Source organism: Canis aureus, chromosome 3 (assembly GCF_053574225.1).
Source record: "Canis aureus isolate CA01 chromosome 3, VMU_Caureus_v.1.0, whole genome shotgun sequence".
Lineage (NCBI taxonomy): Eukaryota > Metazoa > Chordata > Mammalia > Carnivora > Canidae > Canis > Canis aureus.
In genome coordinates this window covers 31,502,451-31,518,979 of record NC_135613.1, presented here as the reverse complement: position 1 = coordinate 31,518,979, position 16,529 = coordinate 31,502,451, and the positions used below count along the sequence as shown (strand labels likewise).

The following is a 16,529-nucleotide window of genomic DNA, read 5'->3' as shown; positions in this document are numbered from 1 at the left end:
TCCTGGGATGTCGGGCGTTGGCCAGTTGGCTCATTAGGGAGGGCACCATGGGCGGAGGCAGAGTCTGGGATCCAGGTGTGCAGAGGGCAGGCAGGTGTAATGGCAGGGCCCAGTCTCCCTGACTTTCACAAGGGCACAACACCCGAGTGATGAACGTGTTGGTGACAGTTTATTAAGAGATCTCCCATTGCTTTGATTACTTTCACTTAAATTACCCTAATTAGGCAAAAGCCATAATGGAGCAGGGCTGCCACACGGGGCTGCGGGAAGGGCCTGGGGCATGCCGGTGGCAGGGCTGCCTGACATTCACCATCACATTAGCCCTGATGGGTCCCCCGACTCTCTTCCTGCACACAGTTCCTGCAGACCCACAGGCGCAAGCCAGATGAACCGGTGGTCTCAGCGGGTCACCAGCTGAGAGCAGCACACATGGGGGCAGGTAAGCCCAGAGCACCTGCTTCATGCTATGGGGCTGATGTTTCAGAATGCAGGACCATGAGCAGGTATGACGTATACAGATGCGTGGCCTCGGTGTGACCTGAGTTCAGGAGGAAGCTGACTTCCCGTGGAGAGGGGTTTTTGCAGTTTCTGACCTGTATCAGGTGGCGGTGATTCTGAACACTACCTTTGCGCTACTGTGCCTGTCAGAACTGGACAGAACAGGACAGGTGGTGTCTTTGAGGGGGGTCTGTGGCTCATCTGCAGCTTTAGGGGGCATGGCGTTTCACAGTGACAGATCCCACAATAACCACATGTGAACACCGGGCCCCCAGGGGCTGTTCCTGCCCACCCAGCGGCCCCAGTTTATGCTGTCACACTTGGCCGGGTTGAGGGAGGGATGGGGCTGCCCCCGAGGAACTCTTGCACTCCCTGAAATAGCCATGGAGTGGCAGCTCTGAGAGACAGGGGCTCCCATGTCGCGGCCTCAGCAGGAGCACGTGGTCCCTGCTCTAGATGCCGTGGTAGTCATGCCCAACTCTGGAATAAAGACCCACTGGCCGGAAAAGGAGCTCTGAGCCCATTACCAGGATTTTCTTCGGTTTGAGCAGAAACACAGCAGAGGAGTTGGAAACAGAGGTAGTTTAGGGATGTGGACTCTTGGCTTTGGCCTTCGGATTGACCTTACAGTTTTGTGACTTTCCCCTTGTGGGAGGTGAGCCCTGTCTGTGGGTAGCACAGTGGTGAGGTCGCCTGCTTGGGGATGAGGTGCTTGGGCCTGTCTGGAGCTCATCGTCTACCCCACCAGTTCCCGTGCACAACGACTTCATTGTATAAGGAAACTCTCCAAACCCTTTGCCCGGGATGCTCCTCTGGGAGGACCCACAAGGCCATCAGCCTCGGGAGGTCAGTGCATCCACCACCTTTACAAAAGCAGGTGTGCTTTACTCACCCTTACCCATTCCCTGTCCTCCAGATACCTGAGTGCTCCCTCAGGGCAGGGCCCAGAAACCAGAAGGTGGGGGCTGGGCCTGTCCTGTGTCTGCCCCACCCCATCTGTGGACCCTTCTTGGTGAGGAGAGAAGTCTGGGCCCTTCTGGTGCCCGGGACCTGCCACCACTGCCAGAGCCCAGGTGGGGCTCCCAAGTGTGGACCCTTGGTACCACCCGGGAGGCAAGCTGGCTGGGCCTTGGCCTCTTGGCACAAGAGGGTGGGGAGGCCAACACAGCCAGGCCCGAGCTTCGGTTTGGGGATGGTACTGTCCCCCTGGGGGCTTCCCAGGGCTGCCTGGCACCTTATCTCTCCTCCCAGGTACCCAAAGGGAAGGCAGATGCTTCACGTCTCAGCCAACCGCAATTAGAAAGGGAAACCCCTTAGCAATAGCCTATGACTACATCCAGTGCCCCCGAAAGGTGACTTTGGGCTCTCCGCAGGGTGCTTCTTGGCTGGGGGACCATTTGAGGTTCTGGTTATATCTCTAGGCTCAGCCCACCCACCGCCCCATAACTCCCAGGGCACTGTCCCAGGGTGTGTGAGCCCCCTCTGGAGCCCGCTGGATGCGGGGCTCAAGAAACCCTCGGGACTTTGAGGAGCCCCTCCCTCACTCTGAGAAGCTTACCTGTGGCCAGACAGGCGGGGATCCAGGGATGGCGGTGGCTTGTGGGGGCCTGGTTGTCACCAGATGAAATTTCAGCTTCTTATCCCTATGGCCAAATAGGTAGGACTCGGGGTTGCACCGTCCTCTGGAGCCTGGAGCCTGTGGGGAGGGCCTCTCATCTCAGGGCCTTCCTCCTCACTGCTGACCACCCACAGGCCGGGACCCCTCCCGTGGCCTGGCAGGCAGGGACCACACCTGCGGCATGGGGCTGGCTCCTCCTATTGGATCTCTTGATCAATAATGCAACAGAGGAGGAGCGTCCCTGCCATCCCCTCACCCATCTGCCCACCTGTCGCTCTGGGGCATTTTAATCTCCATTATAGAGGTGGCAGCTCGCCCAGGGCTACCTCTGCATTAGGGGCGCTGTTGTGGGTGCAGCTGTGGTTTAGGGAGGAGCAGGTTTGAGATATTTACATCCTAGCGCCAGTGGAAATGGTTCTTCATCAGATGTTTTCATCAGGGAGGCTTCTAGGGCTCCCCTAAACTAATAGGACCTCCTCCCTCCCTCTCTCACCTGTCCCTCAGCCCAGCCATCCTTTCCCCCTTGTTGTACTCAACCCTACCTGTTCCTCCACAAGCCTGTCCCTGCCCCAGGGCCTTTGCACAGCCAGGGCCTCTTCCCCTACACTTCCTCTCTCGTTTTCTTCAGGTTTGGGCTCACTAGTCCCTCCTTAGAGAGACCTCCCAGGACTCCCCCTCATCTGAAACAGCTCCACATTTCTCTCCGCTGCCTCACCTGCTTCAGTACCTGGCACCATGTTCTTATCTGTTGTTGGCTTTTCTCTTTGGGATGTTGGTTCCAGGAGAGCAGGGTTGGGCTGCTATTGCCTGGCAGGCACCTGGCAGATGGGAAAGGAAGGAGGGAGGAAGGAGGGGAGGGAGGAAGGGAGGAGGAAGTTCTGCAAGTTTCTTCCCCCAAAGCTACCCAACTTCCTCCTTTGCCTTTCCCTTCCCCTGAAACTTGGGGCCAATGGGGAGCAGCGCGGAGATGAACGGGCTGAGCCTGCCGGCTGGTTTGTGTACAGAGCCTATATTGGTTTGAACAAACGAAGTTTATCAACCAGGCACGGGATCATTAATCACGCAGAAAAATAACACAGTGAAATGACTTTTCGAAATGTCGTTGGCATAATTATCATCCTGCCCATTACACTAAATGCCGCCATTTATATCTGTGATGCTTAAGTATGCAAACAGTAATTAACGGGGTAATGGACGGGGGCCCCAGAGCCTCCCCTCCCCGAGCTAATTTGCATGTTAATTATCATTAGTGACCAGGGAACAAGTTACAAACAGCCTAATTAGCAGCCAGATCATTTTTACAAGAAATCGCGTGCACCTTGACACTCGAGCCGGCGTTAGATTAATGAAGTCAGGTGGAGCTGCCCCTCCTGGGGCGGGGGTGCCTGCGTCCCAGCGGCCTCTGGGGTCCGGGTGCCGTTCCTTCAGCGGGGTGCTGTTGGGGGTTGCCGTGCGGCTGGATGTGGGGCCGCACAACGGGCAGGGTGCCCAGAGAGCCGCCCCCCACGAGGCCGAAGGCTCAGGCCACCCGATGCTGGCCGGGGCCGCCCCCTTCCACTTGGCCGGTGGTCTTGGGATGGACGGGAGGGGCCGAGACTCTGGCCTGGCTGGGGGAGACCCAGGGAGGGTGTGGGGGTCACCGTTAGAGAAACATCATTTGGATGCTGTGAAAACGGTAAGGAAGCCCTCACTCCAGACTACAGGGCAGGGGAGGGAGCCACTCAGGTCTGAACGCAGCCCAGTGAGGGGGCTGCTAACAAGGAACAGGGTTGGGGGACTCGGGGTGGATGAGGAGCAGGAGCGGGCACCGGGGTAGGGGCTTCTTGCTAAACCGACTTGGCACTCCTGCCCCAGCATCCAGGCTGCCGGCAGGGCCCTGGGACGAGGCCGGTGCAGAAGGGGGCTCCGGGGGCCCGGTGAAGGCCAGTCAAGGAGTCTGTCATTGCCACCGGCAGAACGTCTGTGCTTGCACCTGTCATGCATGGCTCTCAGTCAAACATCGGGTCCCGCCCCGTCTGTGCTGGCTTCTCCTGCCTAACAGCCCTCCCGGCTCCTGCAGAACAGCCCCACGACGGGGTGGCCACGGGGTCTCCCCAGCCCTGCTTGGCCTTTCTGCCTGCACTGGACTCCAGGTGGTTTCTGCCCCGGGGCCTTGGTATCTGCCTCTCCTGCCTCCCAAACCACCTTCCCTCCACGGTGGCTGGCCAGTGACACCCAGGTCTTTGTTTGGAGTCTCCTCTTCAGAGGGGCTCACTGGTCTGTCATCCAAAAATCCACCCCACCATGCATTTTCCTCTCTGTGGAAAGGATGGGGGACGTCCCCTTGACCACCGTCTTTCAGGTGCCAGGAGAAGCCAGGCTCACAACAGGACCCAGCAAGCCCAGGGGAGTGGGGTGAAGTTGGGTCATGTGCTACTCTGGAACAGGGGGTGGCCCCAACAGTCCTGGCCAGGCTGCTCTGTCCCACGTGCACAACACTGGTGAGCAGGAGCCGGTGGGCGTGGCTGTGTGCCAATAAAGCTTTATTTATGGCCACTGACAGTTACATCTCCCTATTTCCAGGCGTCAGAAAGGTCTGGCTCCCTGTTGTATTTTCCAGCCATCACAAGCTGAAGAAACCATCATTAGCTGATGGGCCTCACGACTGGTGTGAGTCAGAGTCAGAGTCAGCCACTCTGTCAGGTTTTCTTTTCCATGTGAATTTTAGAATCTGATTGGTTCCAATAAAAAGCTGCACAATATATTTTAGGGGACTTGGACTTGTTCTTAGACTTGTTGATTGATTTAGGGAAGGCTCACCATTTTCAGCAAGACCCTACACATTTCTGCTTCCCACTCGGAAGGACACCATGCCCACGAAGGGGTGCTGTTTGGATGTCCTGTAGGACCCCGGTCCCACCTGGAAAACCCTCCTTTTGCTCCTTTCCAAACCCTGAGCTATTCCTGTCATCCTACCCACCACCCTTGGAGGCCCAGCTGGGTCCCAGGCCCCCACCTCCTCACAGTGTCTTCTTCCTCTCTGCTCTGCAAGGACTGCTTCATCCTGACAGGCCTCGGAGACAAGCTCTGCACCTGTTTCTCTTGCCCTCTCTAGCAGAGAGGGGTGGGCTGAGCAGGGGTGGGCTGAGCAGGGCTACAGAGAGTGGGGGAGTGGGGGTGCTCCCTGCCCCAGGCCTCACAGGCCAGGGAGGGTCCAGCCATGGGGGATCTCAGAACCCTGGTTGGGGGGGTCTCCAGGCCAGCCCCAGCCTCCCAGCCTGGGGCCAGGCTCTAGCTGTAGGGTCTCCAGAACCAGGGAGGACAGAGCAGAGCCCTTCAGAGAGCTGGACAGGTGACAGGTGGGGGGGCTGCAGCCATTGGTGGGGTGGGGTGCAGAATGCTGTTGTCCCCTAGCACACGGGACCCCAGCCTTCTGGTCTGCTCCATGTCGAGGGCCCTGCTCCGTTAATGACACTGTTATCTTTGTGGCTGTCATCACCATGGGCCTCTGGGGAGATAGGGGGTTCTTCGTAATCCCCTTTCCTGGCTGTCAGGAGAGGACTGCAGGGTGTAAGGTTCTATGGAATGATGTGGGAAAACACTTGAGATTTCAGATGAAAGAGTTTCAACATTTCAGAATATTTAAAACTAGTAGCATTTCTTCACCTGACTTTGGTGTTGATGCTCATCGTGTGGCAGTGCTGAATCAGCTCCTGTCGGTGGAGAGCCACCAGGTGTGGCTCTGCTGGGCTCTCTGGGGTTAGCTCAGCTCAACCTGGTTCAGTGCCCCCCCTTCCCTGGCCTGCTTGTTCTAGACCTCAGGCAGAAGGTGTAGCCCCACCCGGGCCACAGTGTTTTCACGTGAGGAGCAGCGGGTGGAATAAGGAGGCCCGAACATGTCCATGTCCTGCACCCAGCGCCTGCAAATAGGTGCCCTTCCATGGCAAAGGGAATGTGGCAGGTGGGATCAGGCGAAGGACCTTGAGACATGGGACATCCTGGGTTATATAGGGGTGCCTGTTGTCATGACCAGGTCTGCAGGGAGCAGTAGGGTCTGAGTCTGAGAAGAGAGTAGTTGCTGTGGTGACTTGATGGAGGTGGGGCTATGAGCCAAGGAACCAGACACCTCAGGAGGAGGCAAGGTACAAATCCTCCCCTTGAGCCTCCAGAAGAAACCAGCCCTGAGAGCACCTTGATTCTAGCCCAGGGAGACCCTCTTTGGACTTCTGGCCTCCAGAATGGTAAGGAAATAAATTTTGGTTGTTTTAAGCCATTATGTTTGTGATAATTTTTTTGCAGCAGCCTCAGGAAACGGATAGAAGTTGGAGGGACCAGAGGGCAGAGCCAACCCTGCAGGTGCTTTTCAGCTGCAGCCAATGGGCCTGGGGCAGGTGAGCTACCCCCTACCCCCACACCCCTCAGGTCACGGCCACACTGGGCCCCCCTATGTAACCCAGGATGTCCCACGCATCAAGGTCATTCACCTGATCCCACCTGCCTCTGGGGCCAGGAGGCTCTCCCATGGAGCGCCAAGCATAGAGAGGAGTGAGCAGTGGTGGGAACAGCACCCATCCCAATGTTTGGTCATAAATGTTCACTTCTCTGATGCACACAAGACTCTCAAACCCCCGAAAGGCATCGAGCTAAAAAATCCAGGATCTCATGATGAGCATTTTGTCTGGACACAGCTCCCCAACCCCAAGACCTGCATCATCGAGCTGAGCGATTGGCCCACTGCACCTGGCACAGCTGCAGAGCCAGGTCCAGTGTGCTCCAGGCTCCTGTTCCCACCCCTGGGGACATGGCTCTGTATTTTAAATTTTTTAATTTTTTTAAAGATTTTATTTATTTATTTCAGAGAGAGAGGGAGAGAGTGTGCGCACAAGTGTGGATATGGGTGGCGGGGTGGGGGTGGGGGAGAGGGAGAAGCAGGCTCCCTACTGAGCAGGGAGCCTGAGATAAGGCGCTCAAGGACTGAGCCCTGCAGGCACTGAGCCCTGTTTGGTTCTTCTTGGCAGCCACATCTGTGAGGACCTTGAGAAGATCACCTCTTTGGTGGCTGAGGAGACTTCTTACATTATTCCCTACTTGTGGAAAGGTTGGGGCAAACGTTTTTTTTTGTTGTTGTTGTTGTTGTTGTTTCCTGAATGGTTAATCCAGACTGGTGGTCTGCTGGCTGATCCTACTATTTTATTTTATTTTATTTTATTTTATTTTATTTTATTTATTCATGAGAGACACAGACAGAGAGGCAGAGACACAGGCAGAGGGAGAAGCAGGCTCCATGCAGGGAGCTCAATGTGGGACTCCATCCTAGGACTCCAGGATCAGGCCCTGGGCCAAAGGCAGGTGCTAAACCGCTGAGCCACCCAGGGATCCCCTGATTCTACCATTTTAAATCTTAAAAAAAAATGTATGTGAGGTGAGGCAACTCCATGTTCCGAAAGCCATACCCACATTTTCTTTCCAGATGTGTCCCCTCCATGGACCTATGGGTGACCACCTGCATGCCACCATCTGTCTTGATGAAAGGCATGAATCCTGCTCCCTGATTTGCTCTTTGACCCACAGGCTGGGTCTTAATCTGAAATCTTTTCCTTTTACTGTGAAGAAGGGTTGCATCTCTTGACCCTACAGTCCGAGGGTTTCTGGCTGCCTCTTCCCCCACCTTGCCCACTTGTGGACAGACTGTGGGTCCTCAGGGCAGCTGGCCAATGCCAGCTTGATACCGAGGATCCTCCTTGGGACGAACACCCTTACCCAGAGCCACACGTTCACTTGCTGCAGATCTGCCTTCCCAGTTGTCTCAGGCATCGTTTTAGGAAATATTTTGCTAAGCCCTGACACAGATCTCTTGTGAGCTTTCTCCTCACCAAAGTCAATGTCACAGTGCCATCACGGTGGGGATGGGACCCGCGGTGGGTGCCAGCTTCTGTGTTGGTCAGCTTTTGCCACGGGAGCCAACAAGCCCAGCATTTCTGTGTGTTGCAGCAGCAGGTCACTTGCTGGTCACAGCTGGTGGGCACTGGTGGTGCTGGAGGGCAGAGGCCGCCTGCGCTGGAGCATGGCCCACCATTGCATTGGTGGAGGCCCGAAGTCAGGAGGACGGAGCAGCTCTTTGAGCTGTGGGGCTTGGGAAGGGTGGTGGCCAGCAGATGATTGTGACCAGGTGATACTGTCCTCAGCGGGGGCTCATGGGGGCAGTCTGACCAGTTTGGGAACAAGATGGGTCAAACATGCTGTCCTGTGCTCCTCATTTGGAACTTCTCCCATCCTTTACGAGGCTAATGCACTGTGATTCTTGAGCAAAGCTTGTCCCAAATACCCTCAGTTCTCGACCTCTAGAACTCTCATGCTGTGGAGCTTGTTTGTGAGGCTCTATTGTCATGTCCAGCATGTGATTTTTTAATTGACTCCTCAGTGACTAACATGCTTATACCTGGATAGTTTGAGTGGCTGAGTTTAGCAGGACTTCAAGCCAAGGATTGGATGCTGTCCTGTTACCTATGGGAGCCGTGGTCTATCCCATGGAGGGAAGACTGGAAGGACCGAAATGTGGGAGTCATACAGGTGCTGACCCGTGGCTCGGACGGCATTCAAGCGCCTGCAGCAGCGCCAGCTGGGATGCCATTTCCAGCAACGAGAGGCAGGCTAGTAAGCTCTTGCTGCAGGAACAAACAAGCCTGCATCTCGGTGGTTTCTGACAACCACTCAGCTCTTGACCATACTGCTGGGACCAGAGTGGAGTGCAGCTCTGCTGGGCTCTGAGGCTCTAGGCTGAGCAAGGGTGGCTGATGTCCCTAGAGGCCCTCAGCGGTGACCAATTTAAACCCAGGGCTCGGGCTGTGAGAGCAGCCTTTTTAGGTCTGGAGCCCACTGCACAGTGGTTATAAAAAGCTCAGCTGTGTGGATCATGAGAAAGGTCACTCGCAGGGAAGTGGGGTCCCACAAGCCATCGTTCACTGGTGAGTAACCATCTCTCCCTGGAGAGTGGGTATCAAGCAAAGAGATGACACAGGAGAGTGAAATGATCCCGTGCACGTTGTGTTGTTAAATTTAGAAATCAGCGCTCTGTGTTTGGTATTTTAAGTGCTTGCAATATTTAAGAGAGTTTGGCCTATTACATTTTCCAACAGACTGACCTTATGCCTCTAACTTGACCATCTTAATAGCTGATCTAGATTTGTAATTTTAAGTCGAATGGGACTTTACTTTGTGAAACAGTTGTGGAATTTTAAGAGGATTTAAAGAATTTTTTTGTATTTATCAGTTATTTCATTAGAATTATAAAAGTGTAACAAGTACTCAGGAGTCTGTTTTGTCAGGGAATGGAAGAATCTAAAAAGGAAATAAAATATGTTTCCTGATAAATGTCTAACACGTTGAAATGAATTGACTCTCCTTTAAAAAATGATGGTTGTGATTTTAAAATTAAAAAAAATAATAATATGATTTCTGTGTTATCAACAGCTTAAGGAAACATTGGGTTTTTAATTCTATAAGAGGTAAGAGGCAAGACTCCTTGGAAACAGGTAGGGCAATGGAACCAGCGATGGGAGATGGGTTTTCTGAGTTGGGCTTGCCTCTGGCTTCCTGGACTGAAGGACGTGTCTGACCCTTCTCTGTCAGCCTGTGCTGGGCTTTGGTCTCTGCCCAGAGGTCAGATGAATGGGTGTAATCACGCAGCTCAGACCCCAGTGATCCTGCGATAGCCTGTGCCCCCCTGACCGCCTGCCAGGCAGGAGGACCAGGGTCCTGGGGTCGGACAGAGCACCAACCAAGGATTGGTTCTGTTTGGAGCATTGTCCAGGCTGTGACAGCAGCAGCTACAAAGCCACAGCAAAAGGGCAGTTCTGTATTTGGTATTTATTTACCACAATGCAGAAAGAGCATAGTATTTTAACGGCATTCACATTTCATTTAGTACATTCAAAGAAATGAAATATTTTCCACATTTGAGATATAAAAATGTTCATGCATATTAAAAAATGAGGAAAAATACAAATTTGTGGAACTGTATGTATCAAATATACACTATTATTCTAAAATAAGGTATTAGCAGATAAATGAATTTCAAAAAAAGTATTGTATAAAAAAGTGAAATGTCATGGAATAAAATAAAAGCTCTATTGAGTCTCAGTATTTTAGAAAATTGTGAGGACATTCTCATTACTTTATATATTTGTCTCTGACTCTTTTGTCTTCCAATGATCCCATCTGCATCAGTCAGCTAAAGCTGTGTAACAAACTACCTCAGTGGCTTAAAACAATCAGCACTGAGAACATTCATGTGTCCTTGGTCAGCAGTGGGTCCGGGAGGGTGGCCACAGGTCTGCGGGGTCTTCCCGTGCTTGGGGCTAGGCTGGCTGTAGGCCAGGGCACCTTGTGTCCATACTGCCACACGCTGGTTTGAGGTTGTTCAGAGAGAAAGCACGGAACACCTGGAACCACATGGCGCTGTATTCTGTTGGTTAGCCACACTCAGAGAGCTCATCTACTGGCCTTTTGCAGGGTGGTTGCAAGGCTACCTTGCAAACGATGCTGTGTGTGTGTCTCTGCCCAGAGGTCAGATGAATGGGTGTGTGTGTGTGTGTGTGTGTGTGTGTGTGTGAGTGTGTGTGTGTGTGTGTGTGTGAAGCTTCGATCCACATCATGCCATCACTCTGCACTTTGAGAAGCTCTTTCTAAATCATTTGTTAGGGGACTGACCTGTTTGTATAGGCAGAGAGCTGTCACTGGCTCCTAGCCCAGTGATGAATTGACCGACACCCCTACCATCAGGTACATATTCCATCTTTCTGGAGATCCTTGGGATCGGAGCTGGAGTTGCTCCTGCCAAGAAGCGTTTGGAGCAGTGGCTGTGACTCTGGCTCATGCAGATAAGCTGCCTAGACTCAGGGGCAGCTCCACACAGGTTTGTCTTTTTTGCATAAACTGAGCAAATGAATCATTGACCCTGATCTCATGATGTAAAAGATGAGATCTGTAAGGACACCTCACCTGGGTGGCTCAGCGGTTGAGTGTGTGGTCCTGGAGTCCTGGGATAAAGTCCCACATTGGGCTCCCTGCAGGGAACTTTCTTCTCCCTCTGCCTATGTCTCTGCCTCTCTCTCTCTCTCTCTCTCTGTCTTTCATGAATAAATAAATAAAATCTTAAAAAAAGATGAGATCTGGATTTAAAAAAATACTGATATGGTGGCAGTACACTGGCACACCTTCCAATTTCTTGGATTTAAAAATTGATGTTATGGGATGCCAGGATAGAGGAGTCCTGGAAAATGGGGTTGCCTTGCTTGGTCTGAGTTCAGGGGTTCCTGAAGCCCCCATTCTGTGGGATGTTGCTTCCCTGAGAAGCCCCAGCCAGTGCCTTCCCACGGCCCTATGAACGGGGCACACAGTCTGCACAGGGGTCCCGTGGCCTGCTGTGGAGGCTCTGACCTTGACCCCACAACACGGGTCTGTGCCAGAATCATCTGAATGCCTTTTATTCTTGGACTCAAACAAAACCACCTCTTCGACCTCATCTGGGCTGGCGGGGGCCTCGGTGTCTGTCTTCTCTGGGGCCTCCCTCCCTCTAGCTCCAGGCCCTTCATGAATTGGGTGAGGGATATGGGTGTGGGCAGGGGCACATGTGTTGTTCACTGAGTATGTGTGAGTGGTCACATGCATCTATGTGTGTGTGTGCATTCGGGTTCATGCACACATGTATGTTACACATTTAGTGGTGTGGGTAGTGCATGCACATGTATTCACAAGTGTGCTCATGTACACATGCTGGCGTGCGCCCAGGCACTCAGTGAGAGCCAGCGCCTATCCAGCCCCGACTGTGGGGTGGCACGCTTGTGCTCCTCTGACCCTGAAGGGTGTTTCCATGGGGGCAGCTACTGCCCTGCTGGGCAGATGTGGAAAGCTAGCTTTGGGGCCTTTGCTTGTGGGGGTCTCTCCAAGGCATGGTGCCTAATTTTATATTCTTTCTTTTAAGGTGGACCGCATACGGAGAAGCTTCGGGCCCAGCAAACCCTGAACCCATCCTGCTCCTGTGGCCGGGGATTGGCGCTGAGGCCCAGAGGAGCCCGGAGATGGCACTGGGTCCCAGGGAGAGGCCATGCCCTGCTCTGCGCTGAGCAGTGTGCATCTCTCCCAGGTGGGCAGGCTCACACGCTGTCACCCCCGCTGCCCTACAGCCTGCTCTTACCCGAGGATGTCTGGGATGCCCGGAACAGATGCCGTCTCTTTCCTATGGGTCTTTCACTTCCAGAACAGGCCCAGCTGGAACTGGGGGCTGGGGGTCCAGGGATCAGGAGGCGGGCAGAAGTGGTGACCCCACACTCCCAGCAAGCTGGGCGGGGCCGAGGTGAGCTCAATCTTGGGTTCCCAGTTTGGCCCAGCTCCAGCCAGCTTCTGGCTACAGCCTCCCCCGCCCCCCGACTCCCCAGCAATGATGGCCCAGTGCACAGAGACGTCCCAGCTTTTGCCGTCAGGACAGATAAACAGTCGGCCTGCTGTTTATTCCTGCTGAGACCACCAGGCCCCTCTCTCTGGAGCTGGGGCAGCAGCTCACAATGGTGATGAGAGAAGCCCTTCATCTGCCTGGGCTGTGAGATCTGCTGGTCGCCACCCTGGGTGTTGGGGGGAGGGGTGGTGGGGTGGGACCCAGAGGTCGCAGTCTCTGAGCCAAGCCTGGCATTCAGCTCCAGAGAGGAGCCACCAGGCCCCAGGGAGTAGGGGAGGGGTGCTGGGCCTCCTATGGCCTCTTGGGTCAGGGGCTGGGTGTGGGAGCATGCAGGTTGGGAGTGTGGATGCTGGTCTGTGGTGGAGTCAGGCCTAGAGCCGACAGAGGGGTGGGCAGGGTGGGGAGACAGCTTCCAGGGACAGGCCCCATAGTGTACAGGAAGGGGGACCCCTAGACCTGGCCCAAACCCAGATGCCTGCAGCTGGCACCTCTCCCTCAGTGCCCCTGCTGGCTTCTGCCCACCCGCCGCTTTAGGAGGTCTGATGGGATGGGAGGGCAGTGTCTGGGCCCCAGGGTCTGAGGTCCTCCTCAGCCCCTTCCACTGCCAGGCAGTGCCCCTAGGGCACCCCAGTCCAGGCAGCCCTAGCCCAGGCAGCCTGTGGAGGGAAGAGCTCCAGGAAGGGCCAGTGGGCATGCTGGTGCTCCATGTCCTCATATCTCCTCCGGGCAGTGGGCGAGGATGCCCTGATAGCCTCACCCACAGATCACTGTCCCTGTGGGGGACTCAGTTTCCTTCCCAGTGAAGCGGGTTAGTGGTACTGACTCTGTGCCCGTAGGGGTCCGGGACACCATCCTCTGGAGCCCAGGGCCTGCTGGCTCATTGTTTGTGCTCAGTGGAGGTGGCTCTGCCTGCCTTGGCCAGCACCCTTGTAGGGCCAGGTCGGCAGCGCTGACTGGGTGGAGGGCATCTGCGGTCTCAGCTTCCACGGCCCCCCACCATCCAAGGCCTGTGGCCCTGGGATCCTGAGCTGTTCTGAGAGTGGCCTCCTGGGATGACCGCCCATGGTCATTGCATGCAGGCGCCAGCAGAGGGAGGCCGCGCTCCACGCACAGCGGGGCCTTCACCGGGATGCTCCCTCCTAGGTGCCTGCAGGAGGGAGGGTGGCGGGGGCCCTCTGGCCTCACAAAGGCCGAGGTCTCAGCCATCTGCAGGGCCCAGGAGGTGGGGACCCGGGTTTGGTCTCCGAGGGCTGTGGATGATGGCCTTCTAGCGCCCACTCTCCCAGCTGGCTGGCCCTCCGAGCATCCGTGTGGTTCTCCTGAGCTTGGGCTGGGCACCAATGTACACCCATAGTGTGGGAGGGGAGACCGAGGCAGGTAGGAGGGCAAGGGGCTCTCATGGTTCTTGGACAGGAGCCCTGTCAGGTTCTAACCACGGGGCGGGGGTGGGGACCCAGGAATGGGGGCCTGACCGGTAGCAACCATGGCTATGTCTTTCCTGTGCTGGCTCATGTTGATCCCATCGGCTCTCCTGCAGGGGCCAGTGATCCACAGGCAGGCCTGCACGACATGATCGTGAGCTGTACCTCCCCCCCAACCCCAGCTGGGAACTCCGAATGGACGGAGCCCAAGAGGTGGCCCCACAGGCAGGTGGTGGGTTCAGCCCATCAGTGTTGGGAAGCCGAGCCCCGTGGGGGCCCCAGGGGAGCCACTGCCCCTGCCCACGTACCCAGGGCTGAAGCGAGCTGTCCTTCAAAGCTGCCAAGGACGTCTCGCAATGAGCCACAGTGAGAGCCACTGTCCACGCTTGACTGAGTGGGGCTGGGGTGGTGCTGTTGGAAACCAATACAGCAGCAGCCCGGGAAACACTTGGAACCGGCGGTCCTGGGCTGGGGGCACATGGCTGGCACGACGGGAACCACCATGAGTGCAGAGGGTGCAGGTGTCTGTCGCGGCATTACTTACACTGCTTGGAGTCCGCTTCAGCTCACAGGTCAAGCTATAGTGAGAAGAGATGGACACGGCCTGGGTATTAGTCTCCAGTGGCTGCTGTAACAAGTCACCTCTATCGTAGTGGCTTAAAGCCTCACAAATGCATTGTCTTAGCGTTCTGGGGGCCAGAGTCCTACTCAAGGTGTGGGCAGGGCCGCGTTCCTTCTGGAGGCTCCAGGGGAGCACCATCTGTTGCCAGCCTTTCTGTCTTGATGGGTATATTAATGCAAGTGGCACATCCTATCTGAGATGGAGGCAAGTGCCCTGGAACAGCCCGGTGGGCTAGTCTCAGGCCTGGGTGCTCTGGGAGTGCCCTCTGCTGTGGGTCCCGAGCTGAGACTCCCCCAGCCTGTGGCCCAATCTCGGAAATCCACGTGGCAGGCTCTGCCTGGGGGCACCTTGGGTCACAGGAAGGGCAAGGGGGGACCAATGGGGCCCCAGAACAAGGAGTATGGGCCCATCCCGTCCAGCGATGGCTCCGGGTACTCCGTCCTCTCTGTTGGAGCTTCCAAGGCCAGGGCCAGACTCGCACACACCTGGAGGGCCTCCCTTGGTTGAGGTATCTCTGACAGCGGGGACCCATGTACGACCTCTGGGGTAACCCTTGGGCCGAGCAGTGTGGGGACAGGAGCTTGGGGTCCAGCCACCATGGGACCCACAGGCGGGAGTGAAGGTTGGAGGTCAGGCTGCTGGACTTGGTGTGCAGGGACCCCAGCCAAGGGGTGGGACCTGTCGGAGCCTTGGTCGTCATCGGCAGCAGGAAGCCTGCGGTTCTGGAGAACTTGAGAGGGCCGTGGGCCTGGCAGTTGCGTTGGGGACCTGGGGGCTGCCACGAACACCCTTCCTCACTCCCCACAAACACTCCCCGCACCCCCCCGCCATCTCCCCGCAACAAAGCTAAGCTGCTTTTGGAAAAAAGAAGGAAAGCCAAACTAAACAAGCCTGGCCTTTGAGGCCTCCAGGGCTGTCTACGGACTGAGCGGGCTTTGATGGGGCAGGGGCTGGGCTGTGCACCTGGGAATGTGGGGACCACGTAGCTGCAGGCAGAAGGCCCGACAGCAGTCCCATCAGGCCTCCCCTTGACTCCCTTGGGTGCCCCATCCTCGCACATGGGCTTCCCGGTCCCTGAGCCCAATGGGCCACCATGCAGGGCCCTCTATCCCGAGGGTTAAAGCATGTTCCCCTGTCCCCCTGGGGGGATGGAGGGTTTTCCCAGGGGGAGGGGCACACATCCCACAGGGCACTTGCCTGCTAGGGAGTGGAGGGGACTCAGGTACAGTCACCTGGTGTCGCCCTGTGGGGTCATTAGACTCCTCCAGTGGACTGGTCCCCATTCCTGCTCCTCCGGCCGCCCTGGACTCCGCTCATGCCCCTGGGGACCGGATGAGGCCTCTGGGCGGCTGGGCCGGGACTGGGGGGTCACAGAGGCCCTGGTTTAACGAGCAGCACGTGTGCGCCCGGCTCGGCTTCCTGCACGGCGCTCGCCCAGAGGACTGGTGCTTGGCGACCACGGAATTTGGCTCCTTCCCAGTGTCACAACCATGGGGAGCTCCCCACCCTGCAGCGACAGTCTTGGCCAGACTTGGCCAGGCGGGCGTGGTGGGGCCCGTGGGGGGCCTGCGTCCAAATTCAGGGGGCAAACCCAGGGTGGGAGCAGCGGCGTGGGCGGAGATGCCCGCGCGCAGGAGCCATTAACCACCAGGTAACAGATTTGATTAATTTTGTGCCTGGAGGGTTTTTTTTTCTTTTCCCAAAGAATCAGAGAAAACAAAATATTTTTCTAATTAAATAAATCTACGGTGCACGCTAATGGAGCCCGTCTGTGGGCTTGTGACAGGGCAGGGGGAGACGTGGAATAATGATTTTATTTTTTCATTAAATAGAATTATAGGCAGTTACTCAAAGCAACGCTGAGCCTAATTGAAAGAAACCCATTTCTTCTTAATTTACTTTCACGGTTTTGAATGATAAAAGAGGGTGTTCGTTGGA

At 55.8% G+C, this 16,529-nt stretch overlaps 3 long non-coding RNA genes across 5 annotated transcripts; 1 reads left to right on the top strand and 2 right to left on the bottom strand.

Moving 5' to 3' along the window:
• Window positions 1-167: 167 nt before the first annotated feature.
• On the bottom strand, window positions 168-2,934 carry LOC144304992 (uncharacterized). The gene is made up of 3 exons (XR_013372030.1): window positions 2,832-2,934; window positions 2,057-2,194; window positions 168-650 (listed from the first exon to the last, which is right to left on the bottom strand). It is a non-coding gene; the product is annotated as an uncharacterized LOC144304992 (long non-coding RNA).
• Window positions 2,935-8,857: 5,923 nt separating this feature from the next.
• Window positions 8,858-12,769, top strand: LOC144310507 (uncharacterized). Its single transcript, XR_013376233.1, has 3 exons — window positions 8,858-9,060; window positions 10,877-11,009; window positions 12,078-12,769. It is a non-coding gene; the product is annotated as an uncharacterized LOC144310507 (long non-coding RNA).
• On the bottom strand, window positions 10,020-16,037 carry LOC144310506 (uncharacterized). 3 transcript variants are annotated; one of them, XR_013376232.1, is made up of 4 exons: window positions 15,824-16,037; window positions 14,514-14,594; window positions 12,291-12,434; window positions 10,020-10,559 (listed from the first exon to the last, which is right to left on the bottom strand). It is a non-coding gene; the product is annotated as an uncharacterized LOC144310506 (long non-coding RNA). The 3 variants fall into 3 exon arrangements; XR_013376231.1 differs by having other exon boundaries at window positions 10,024-10,559; window positions 12,291-14,597; XR_013376230.1 differs by having other exon boundaries at window positions 10,024-10,559; window positions 12,291-14,594.
• Window positions 16,038-16,529: the final 492 nt, after the last annotated feature.